The sequence below is a fragment of the Pseudorasbora parva genome, chromosome 23 (assembly GCF_024679245.1).
Source record: "Pseudorasbora parva isolate DD20220531a chromosome 23, ASM2467924v1, whole genome shotgun sequence".
NCBI classification, from domain to species: Eukaryota; Metazoa; Chordata; class Actinopteri; order Cypriniformes; family Gobionidae; genus Pseudorasbora; species Pseudorasbora parva.
In genome coordinates, this window is record NC_090194.1 from 29,603,635 (window position 1) to 29,613,999 (window position 10,365).

Sequence of the window (10,365 nt, forward strand, 5' to 3'; positions counted from 1 at the left end):
GCCTAGTCGGTATAGGTTCAAGCATACACTGTAAAAAATTGCTGTAAAAATACAGGCGATTTTCAACAGTAAAATACTGTTATTTTAATAAACAGTTTAATCCTGTAAATTAACAGTCTAGGTTCCATAAATTAATTACTTGCAGTAAATTTACAGCATTTATGTGTAAATCCATTTGTTCCTGGAAAAAACAGTATTGGCCTGTAAAAAATATCACGTGGGGGCGGGGCATCTTCAACGCGGGTTTTTTTTTCAAACAGAAAGCAGACGCAGTCAAAGAACAGCAACACTCCTCTGTCTTGGCGGTTTTAAAGAAGGACAATGTTCAAGGTGAGTTTATTTATTCTATTATGCAGTTATTGCAGTTGCAGTTATTGCAGTTACTGCAGAATGCAGTTATTCTATTATGTTGCTCCCAATCTGTAAAATCGCCTTTTTCACCAGCTATTTTTGACTGTGCTAAGTTACTGAGCCCTAATCACATTTTGCAGACAGAGCTCTCAACGGCATGAGGCCTTTCGCCTGCTAATGAATGTTCTCTGAGCTCCGATGTAAAGTAACTGTTATTACTGCGAATTCGCTGGGTTGAGTTAAGTGACCATTTAGAAATTATTTCGGCTTTCTTGTGTAGTAACATTAATGTTAACCCTTATCTCGAATTTCTGGTTTAGTAAGTTAATGTTACATGATGCTAACGTTAATCTAACCAGATGCATTAATGTTATTCGCATAACGTTAATATCATGCATAAGATGGAGAATAATTACAAAACTACTCGAAATATCCAGAACCATGATAGCAATTAAAATTGTGTGGTCAATTTGTTCTGTTTCCATGCAAATAATGTAATGCTACAATTCCCAATGCAAAATAGATATTTAACGTTATATATAACGTTATATGTATCATTTTTTCATTTAATGGTCCGAGTACGTGCTTTTTTGTGAGATTCGCATGTACATAGTATTAAAAGTCAAAGAGGTTGTTTTTGAAAGAGGAGGCATATATTCTTGACTGCACTCGTTTTAGCAGACAGATAGTTTTCAACAGCTGAGGTTTCACTATGCAACGTTCTCCATGCTCTGACGTCGAATTTCTTTGCTTGGTTAAAGATTAAATAATAATTGTATTCTTTTTTTCTAGGAATCAATCACTTGTTACGGAGTTTTACTGACATCGTATGCATCCCTAATCATTGGTGAGTTTCACGCCATGTAAATTATCAGAAAATGTATATTTTTGTGTAAACTGTTGTTTTAACTGTTCTGTATAATTTGAAGAAAAAAATCATTTCAGGGAGGGCAGATAACTGTACTGAACACTGGATGATTACCCTAGACTAGAGGGTCGTGTTGTTTGTAAGGGCATAATCACGATTTCTGAATGCAATTGGAATAATGTTTACAATGTTCTGTCTTCAATTTTCAGTATCCAGAGGAGGCATGTGGCACATTGGAATTCATTCAAAGGTATTTTGTCACCTTTTATAGTACCCTTTATATTTGTTTATTTTCTTTTATTGTTCCTTAATTTAGCAAATGTATATTTAATCCAATATTTAAATTGATAAGGTAGATTTTTGTAAGTTTTCTATTTTAAAGTGTGTGTGTGGGTGTGGGTGTGTGTGTGTGTGTGTGTGTGTGTTGGGATAAACCCTGAAAGAGGTTCTAAGACCTGCAGAGGCAAGGTGGTTTCAAAGAAGACTGGAAAAGAAGTCTGCCACTGTCAATCCCAAAGTTGCTTCTCTAAGGAACCTCATCGATTTCGAATGGAATTTCGTCTAGGTAACTAAACTTTATGCCCACTGACACTCACATTTGTGCAGCTTCCTTAAAGAATCAACACCGCTTAAAGGATAAGTTCATCCCAAAATAAAAATTTCCTGATAATTTACTCACCCCAATGCCATCCAAGTCTTTCTGTCTTTTCTATCTTCAGTGGGGAAAAAAATTACGTTTTTTGAGGGAAAAAATTCAGAATTTTGCTCCACACAATGGACTTCAATGGCAACCAGAATGTTGAAGTCCAAATAAATATGTTTCAAAGGACTTTTAAGTGCTTCAAATGACTCCCAGCTAAGGAATCCATCTGTCATTTTCTAAAAAAATAAAATAAATAGTGTATACTTATCAACCACAATTGTTCATATTGTGCTGGTCTCCGTGCCAGGCATGACGTCCTCACATCGGAAAGGTCTCGCGCGACATCATTAGACATCCAGGATATACACACGAAATGACCATTTTAAACAATAAACTAAAACAAAACCATAAATATGTAATTCAACATACAATAAAATGTGAACGATAATCCTTCTCCATACTAGTAAACAATGGGGTGGTAAGTACTTTGACCTTTCCAATGTGATGGTGTAATGCCTGGCACATTGCAGACCAGCACAAGATGAACAATTGTGGTTAAAAAGTATATACATTTTAATTTTCTTAGAAAATGACAGATTGAGTCACTACATAAGACTCTATTCCTCAGCTGGGATTGAGGAGAGCCCTTTGAAGCACTTTGAAACAGCATTTATTTGGACTTCAACATTCTGATTGTCATTGAAGTCCATTGTGTGGAGAAAAATCCTGATATGTTTACCTTAAAACACTTAATTTCTTTTCCACTGAAGAAAGAAAGACATGAACATCTTGGATGGCATTGGGGTGAGTAAATTATCAGGACATTTTCATTTTGCGATGAACTAATCCTTTACCTGCATTCATATTCAGTGGTAAGAAAGTATCTGAACCCTTTGGAATTGTATGATTTTCTGCATTGTTCTTAACATTTCATGTGATCTTCATTAGTCACATAGACAAAACAAAGTGTTTAAGCTAGCTACACAAACAATTATAATCTTTCATGACTTTACTCAACACATCCCATTAGACACTCTCGGGGCTGTGTAATAAAAATGTTAATTTGGTAAGTGACTACCTTGTTGTTATCTCTATGAACCACAAATGTTGTTTTTGTGTTGTGATGGTTGTACATGAGCGCCTTGTTTGATCTGAGCAGTTAACCTGCTCAATGTTCTTCAGAAAAATCTACCATGTCCTGCACAGTTTTGGTTTTCCAGCATATTCTGCACAATTGAACCCTTTACAATAGTGACTGCATGATTTAAAGACCCATCTTTTCACAATGAGAACTACTGATGGACTCAACTATTATAAAGGGTGCCAGGGGGAGGATTTTATTCTGAAGAACAGTGGACAGTTTAACTGCTCAGAACAAACAAGTAAATCATGAACAATTATTACAAAAACAAAACAAAACTGGATTTTTAGGAAACAAATCCATCTCTGAGTCCATATAATGTTATTGATATGACCCCAGTGGATAAATCAATGCCTTTTAAAGCCAAATGATAGGTTTGTGCAATAAAATAAAGAAAACCTAAACATGCTAAATTAAATAACTCATTGCTTCCAGTCTACTGTCATATGAGCACTTATCAGAGGGACATTGTGACGTGATGTAAGTGCATTGTGAAAGCTTGTTCAAGAAGTAACACAGAAGCAAAGATGACCGACATTTCGCATGAGCTTCACAACTCACTTACTTATGACAGTAGATTGGAAGTAATGATTTATAGTTTAGTTAGCATTTCATTTTTTGTTTGTTTTTCTAACACAAAAATAAAGTGAGTTAAAAATATTAATATTTTTATTACACACCTACCGTTTGGTTTCAGAAGACATTGATTCATCCACTTGGGTCTTGTGAACTAATATCAAGATTGTTGTGTTTTTTAAGGGTCAAAAGAATGGCAGCCAATCAATGTGATTGTATGGGCTTAAAAGATTGTCATGTATATGTAGCATGGGGGTAAGATAAAGACAATGATAATTTTTGGGGTGAACTATCCCTCTAAGGAAATTGTGTTTGTCTATACTTTTGACTGGTAAAAATCAGATGAAATTTGATGATCAACTAATGCAGAGAACCAACCAATTCCCAAAGGTTGAGGGTTTACAGCTTTTTTCCCCCTGTACTCTCAAATGTACTTATTCTGCTGTAAACTTAACTTAACAGCTGTCTTTACATATACACAATTATAATATACTCCTAAATCTACTAAATAAATGTACTCCTATCCGGCCAACTGGAAAAAACACAATCACTTTCTTTTACACACAGCTAAACTTTCTGGTCTTGTCTTGACCCCATAATCTTTCTGTTAAGATTGTTTTTTATGTTTTTCCTCTATGCTGTAACAAACATTCAAAGCAAACTGCACACTCAATTGCTGTTTAAGATTAGTTTAGTTCATTAACATGATCATTTTATGTCTCTTTTAAAAGTTCACTAGTTCCCTTTCGGGGAACTCGAGCTGCGTCGAAACGCTGTGAGAACGCCTCTGCGTTAATGCGTCGTGAAGCGCCTGTAGAACCATTCCATGGGAAAAAAGATCGATCGTCGGCGTGATGACGTCATCGACCGGAAGCTATAAAACGTCCGTGCAAACAAACAGGAACTAGCTTCTGAGCCTTCAGCAAGCGATCTGTGTGAACCTGTCTGTCTATTTGGTGTTTTTGTCTGTCTATTGAAGAGTTTTTCCACCCTTTTTGTTAAATATTTCATATATATTAACAAAACAAAGAGAAAATAAAATAGATAGAGAATTATGGCGAGTGAAAGCAGTTTTAAGAGTTGTGTTCATCCCTGCCCACGTTACATCACGAGTGGGGATACACACTCTCTTTGTGTAGCCTGCTTGGGAGCGCAGCATGCCCAGGCAGCCCTCGAGGGGGCTGCTTGCGAGCACTGTGAGCGTATGCCACTGAGAACGCTGCGCTCCCGCCGGGCACTCTTCGAGGAGGGTGCCTCGGCTCGTGTTCCCCGCGGCTCTGGTCCCGCTGCCGCCGAGGCGGAGCGGAGGCTGCAGTCGTGGGGATCACAATTGGATGTTGCAGAGGGGTTAGAGACAGGCGCTGCCTTATCTCTGCCCTCACCTGCACCATCCAGCGGCTCTTCTCGGGGCATGGAAGCACGCATGGCGGTTTCTTCCCCCCTGAGAGAGTCGCCGGTGCTTCATCTGTCCAGCTCTGAGGAGGTGGACGTTGAAAGCATCGAGACTGAAGACTCGCCACTTCAGTCCCCTGCATTCGAGGAGCTCGTTGAGGTTCTGACGCGAGCGGTGGCCAGGCTTAACATCGACTGGCCAACCGAGAGATACGAGGCAGGTAGAAAACGTGCAAGTAAATTAGACGAGAGATTCCTGCCTTCTCGCGCTTCAGAGCCTCAGCGGCGGGGCTTGCCGTTCTTTCACGACTTGCACACTGATCGTGGAAGATCAGTGTGGTCTTGCAAGATCTTGCAAGGTCTTGGAAGAGACCGGCATCATACCGTGTTTTCAGCCCACAGACTTCGGTCTATAGTAACATCGCTGGGCTGAAACAGTATGGGTATGGGGCGATGCCAAAGGTTGAAGAGACGCTCGCGAGCCATCTCTCGCCTTCCTCGGCATCGTCCCTTAAAGCCCCGTCTTTGCCCACCAGACCTCTAAAAACAACGTCGGCGTTGGTGGGCAAAGCGTACTCGGCAGCGGGTCAGGCGGCTGCATGCCTGCACACTATGGCAATCGTGCAGGCATACCAGGCTGACCTGCTGAGGGATCTGGGCAGTCCATACTGTCACCGAGAGGTTCCAGACGAGCGCCTCGCACAGGGCAAAACAAAAACAGAGCGTCGCCACCCGAACTCCCCCTCAGCGCGGGGACGAGGGGCGGCGCTCTCAGGCGAGGCCTTCGAGGGGCAGGGCTGATCTGAGGACAGTCCTGATCGCCAAGAAGGCCTCGTCGAAGCGTTCCTGACGCTAGAAGCGCCAGGACGCTGAGGGTGGTTCCCCCCGTAGGGAAACGGTGTTTACCCCTGCCTACGGTACCCGTTTTCCCTGCGGCACCCTTTGGGGGCCGCGCTGCCAACCCCGCCGCAATGCCGGGGCGCAGTCGGTCTCCGCGGGCCACCTGAGGGTGGTCCGCCCCCTCCTCGGAGGGCAGGAGAAACAAAAGGACGCTGAGGGTAGTCCCCTCCGAAGGGAAACGGTGTTTACCTCTGCCTACGGTACCCGTTGTCCTGCAGCGCCCTCTGGGGGCCGCGCTGCCAACCCCGCCGCAATGACGGGGCGCAGACGGTCCCCGCGGGCCACTCGAGGGTGGTCCGCTCCCCCTTCGGGGGGCTCCCGAGCAGTCAAGTCAGTCGTTCCCTGCCGGTCCGCCGCTTCAGGGCACTGTGCTTGTTGCTCAAAGTACACCAGAGGCCAGCCTCGAGAGGCTGGTTCCCTTAGTAGATTTTCTAGACGAGTGGAAACGTCAATCAAATATATCTCATTGGGTCCTGCAGATAATCGAAAGGGGGTACGGCATTCAATTCAAAAGTCGGCCACCTCCTTTCAGCGGTGTCCTACCTACAGAGGTGGGCCCGGAGCAGGCTCTGGTAATGGTACAGGAAGTACAGACACTCCTGCAAAAAGGGGCTATAGAGAGGGTTTCCCCTCCCAGCAGGGAGTCTGGGTTTTACAGCCGTTACTTCATCGTGCCGAAGAAGGATGGGGCGTACGCCCGACATTAGCTTCCTTTCGGTCTAGCACTGTCACCCCGCACATTTACCAAGTGTGTGGATGCAGAACTGGCGCCGTTGCGTCTGCAGGGCATCCGCATACTGAGGTATATCGACGACTGGCTGATTCTAGCGAATACAGAGCAGATGGCGGTTCAGCATCGAGATGCTGTTCTCGCGCATATGTCGAAGTTGGGGTTGAGGCTGAACGCCAAGAAGAGTGTGCTTTCTCCGGCTTAGAGAACCACTTTTCTAGGTGTGAGCTGGGACTCGGTAATAATGCGGGCGCAATTATCGCCAACACGCATAGCATCGATCCTGGCAGCAGTCAAAGAACAGAAGCTAGGCCGGGCCGTCACTGTGAAACAGTTCCAGAAACTGTTAGGTCTCATGGCAGCAGCGTCCAATGTAATACCTCTTGGCCTACTGTACATGAGGCCACTGCAGTGGTGGCTCAAAACAAAGGGATTCTCCCCGAGGGAAAATCCGCTCCGCATGATCACAGTCACGCGGCGATGCCTACGTGCTCTGGTCATGTGGAAAAACCTGGGGTTTCTATCTCAGGGTCCCGTGTTAGGGGCTCATGTTCGTCGCGTAACGCTAACGACAGATGCCTCTCTCACGGGCTGGGGGGGCGACCACGAGTGGTCGCTCATCCCAGGGTCTATGGCAGGAACATCAGCGGTACTGGCACGTAAATCGGCTAGAGATGCTCGCAGTGTTTCTTGCATTGAAACAGTTCCTGCCCGACCTCAGGGGCCACCATGTGCTAGTCAGGTCAGACAACACATCGCTGGTCGCCTATATAAATCACCAGGGGGGTCTGAGGTCCCGTCCGTTGGACAAATTGGCACATCGGATCCTCCTGTGGGCTCAAGGGAAATTGCTGTCAGTCAGAGCAGTATATATCCCGGGGGTCCTGAATCAGGAAGCAGACAGCCTGTCGAGGCAGGGGCCGAGGCCCGGGGAATGGAGACTCCACCCAGAAGTGGTGGAGCTCCTATGGAAGGTATATGGGAGCTATTTGCTTCGGCGGAGAGTTCGCACTGCCCGCAGTGGTTTTCTCTGACCCATCCAGCCCCGCTGGGGTTGGATGCCATGGTACAGGAGTGGCCGAGGCTACCTCTGTACGCCTTCCCCCCGATTGTCTTGCTTCCAGGAGTTCTGGAGAGGGTACGCCGGGACGGGGCCCAGGTACTTCTAGTGGCTCCGTACTGGCCGACCCGAGTATGGCTTCGGACCTGATATCTCTCCTGGAAGGCTCTCCGATGGAGATTCCGACCAGGAGGGATCTACTCTCTCAGGCGGGCGGGAGATTCCTGCACCCACGCCTAGAGATGTGGAAACTGTGGGCCTGGCCTCTGAGGGGGCTAGGCTCATAGAGGAAGGTCTCTCGGCCGAGGTCGTAGAGACCATCCTTCACTCCAGAGCTCCGTCCGCGAGGAAACTGTACGCTCTGAAATGGAAACTTTTCTCAGCATGGTGCAGAGAACGCCAGTGGGACCCAGTTAACTGCCCGGTTGGTACAGTGCTGGAGTTTCTGCAGGCAAGGTTCTCGGCAGGGTTGACCCCCTCCACAATAAAGGCGTACGTGGCGGCCTGGGGTGCCTTCCACGTCCCTTTGGGTGGAGTGTCTTTGGGAAGACACCCTCTGATTACACGTTTCCTCTGTGGCACTTTAAGGTTGAGGCCTGTTATGCACTCGAGGGTCCCAGCATGGGACTTAGCCATTGTTTTGCGGGGCTTGTCCGAGCCTCCGTTTGAACCCTTGGAGGAGGTGTCGGATAAGTTCCTCACCCTCAAGACTATATTCCTTTTGGCTATTTCATCTCTCAAAAGAATAGGAGATATTCAGTCCCTGTCTGTAGGGCCCTCATGTCTAGAGTTTGCGCCAGGGATGGTGAAAGCATTTCTACATCCCAGGCCGGGTTATGTCCCCAAGGTTCCTACGAGCCCACGGGGCCCCATTACTCTTCAAGCATTCTGTCCTCCTCCTTTCACGACGTCAGACCAGGAAGGATTAAATCTGCTGTGCCCTGTTAGAGCACTAGATACTTATGTCCACAGAGCTGCCCTGTGGAGGAAAACTGATTAGCTGTTTGTCTGTTTCGGGCCCCCTAAGAAAGGGGCCCCAGTATCTAAGCAGAGAATGAGCAAGTGGGTGGTCGAGGCCATCTCACTTGCTTATGAGGCGGTCGGGCAGCCGTCTCCACTGGCTGCCCGGGCGCATTCTACCAGGGGTATGGCTGCTTCTAAAGCACTGTTGTCGGGGGCTTCCCTCCATGACATCTGTAACACGGCCGGTTGGTCATCTTCATTACCTTTTGTCAGGTTCTACGAACTAGACCTGGCATCTACTGTTGGGGCACAGGTACTCTCGTAACCGTGTGCGCTTCGGCTTCACACATACGAGACACTTGGTCCTATGGCGTTGTGGGTATAAGCGTTCTCACAGCGTTTCGACGCAGCTCGAGTTCCCCGAAAGGGAACGTCTCAGGTTACGTATGTAACCCTAGTTCCCTGAGGGAACGAGATGCTGCGTCGCTTTGCCATACTCCCGGCGTGTCCGTGATCACTTACTTCAGGCTTTATCAGAAGTTAGTTCCTGTTTGTTTGCACGGACGTTTTATAGCTTCCGGTCGATGACGTCATCACGCCGACGATCGATCTTTTTTCCGATGGAATGGTTCTACAGGCGCTTCACGACGCATTAACGCAGAGGCGTTCTCACAGCGTTTCGACGCAGCGTCTCGTTCCCTCAGGGAACTAGGGTTACATACGTAACCTGAGACGTTTTTGCCATGTGCTTTATTTTACCACTAAGATTTTCTTGATTTTCTTTCCTTTCAGACCTGGATTTCCTCTAAGACCAGATCTGTCAAAAGCTGATGGGGGACGTGTTGGCTGTTTTTTTGCCTCTTCCTACGTTTTTTCACCAATTGGTTCTCTTGATTATGTCCTCTCAGATCTGGACTTCCTCTCAGGCCAGCTCTTTTAAAACCAGGTTTGGGATGTTTTGACAGTATTTTTTGCCCTATCAAGGATTTTTGATCCATTGATTCTCAATGATTTCCTCTCAGACCCAGAATTCCTCTCTGGCCTGGTTGCTGATGTGACATGTTGGCTGTTTTTAATTTTAGTTTTTTGCCTCTTTGTAAGGTTTCTGTTTTTGCCTACTGGTTCCTCTAGAACAGTATTTAAGGAAAGAAAGTCAGAGAAAATACATTTTAAAATGCAATGAATGTATTGTTAAAACCTATTTTAAATAAATGGCAAACAATGTACACCATAATCTTTTTCTTTATTTTTTCCATTGAGTAAAAAGTCTGTTTGGAATGTCTGTAAACATTATGGTACATAGGGATGTTAATCGACATCAGACAATAGAGTAAATAGAAAACAGTATTTATATTAAATTTTATACAGTAGAATTGTAGTTGGAACCATTGCTGCCAGTACTTTGTGAAATTACAGAACAGCCATACAAATTAAAAACTGTTAGATTACGGTAAAGGGCTGGAACCACAGCTGCCTGTACTTTGCTGTGAAATTACAGCATTATTGAAACCGTAAAATTACGGTAAAGGGCTGGAACCACAGCTGCCAGTACTTTACTGTGAAATTACAGCATTATGGTAACCGTAAAATTACGGTAAATTACTGGAACTAGCTTGCCAGTACAGTACTGTGAAATTACAGCATTTTTGAAACCGTAAAATTGCGGTAAAGGGCTGGAACCAAGTACACCTGGCTGCAGCCTGCAGATCGAGGCGGGGTTGCATGTGGGGGCGGGGCTGCA

The 10,365-nt window shown here is 45.6% G+C and overlaps 1 long non-coding RNA gene across 1 annotated transcript; it reads left to right on the top strand.

Annotated features, from left to right (window-relative positions):
* The first annotated feature begins 258 nt into the window (after positions 1-258).
* On the top strand, positions 259-9,832 carry LOC137062984 (uncharacterized). Its single transcript, XR_010901325.1, has 5 exons — positions 259-330; positions 1,144-1,198; positions 1,429-1,469; positions 1,663-1,784; positions 9,417-9,832. It is a non-coding gene; the product is annotated as an uncharacterized lncRNA (long non-coding RNA).
* The last annotated feature ends 533 nt before the right edge of the window (positions 9,833-10,365 follow it).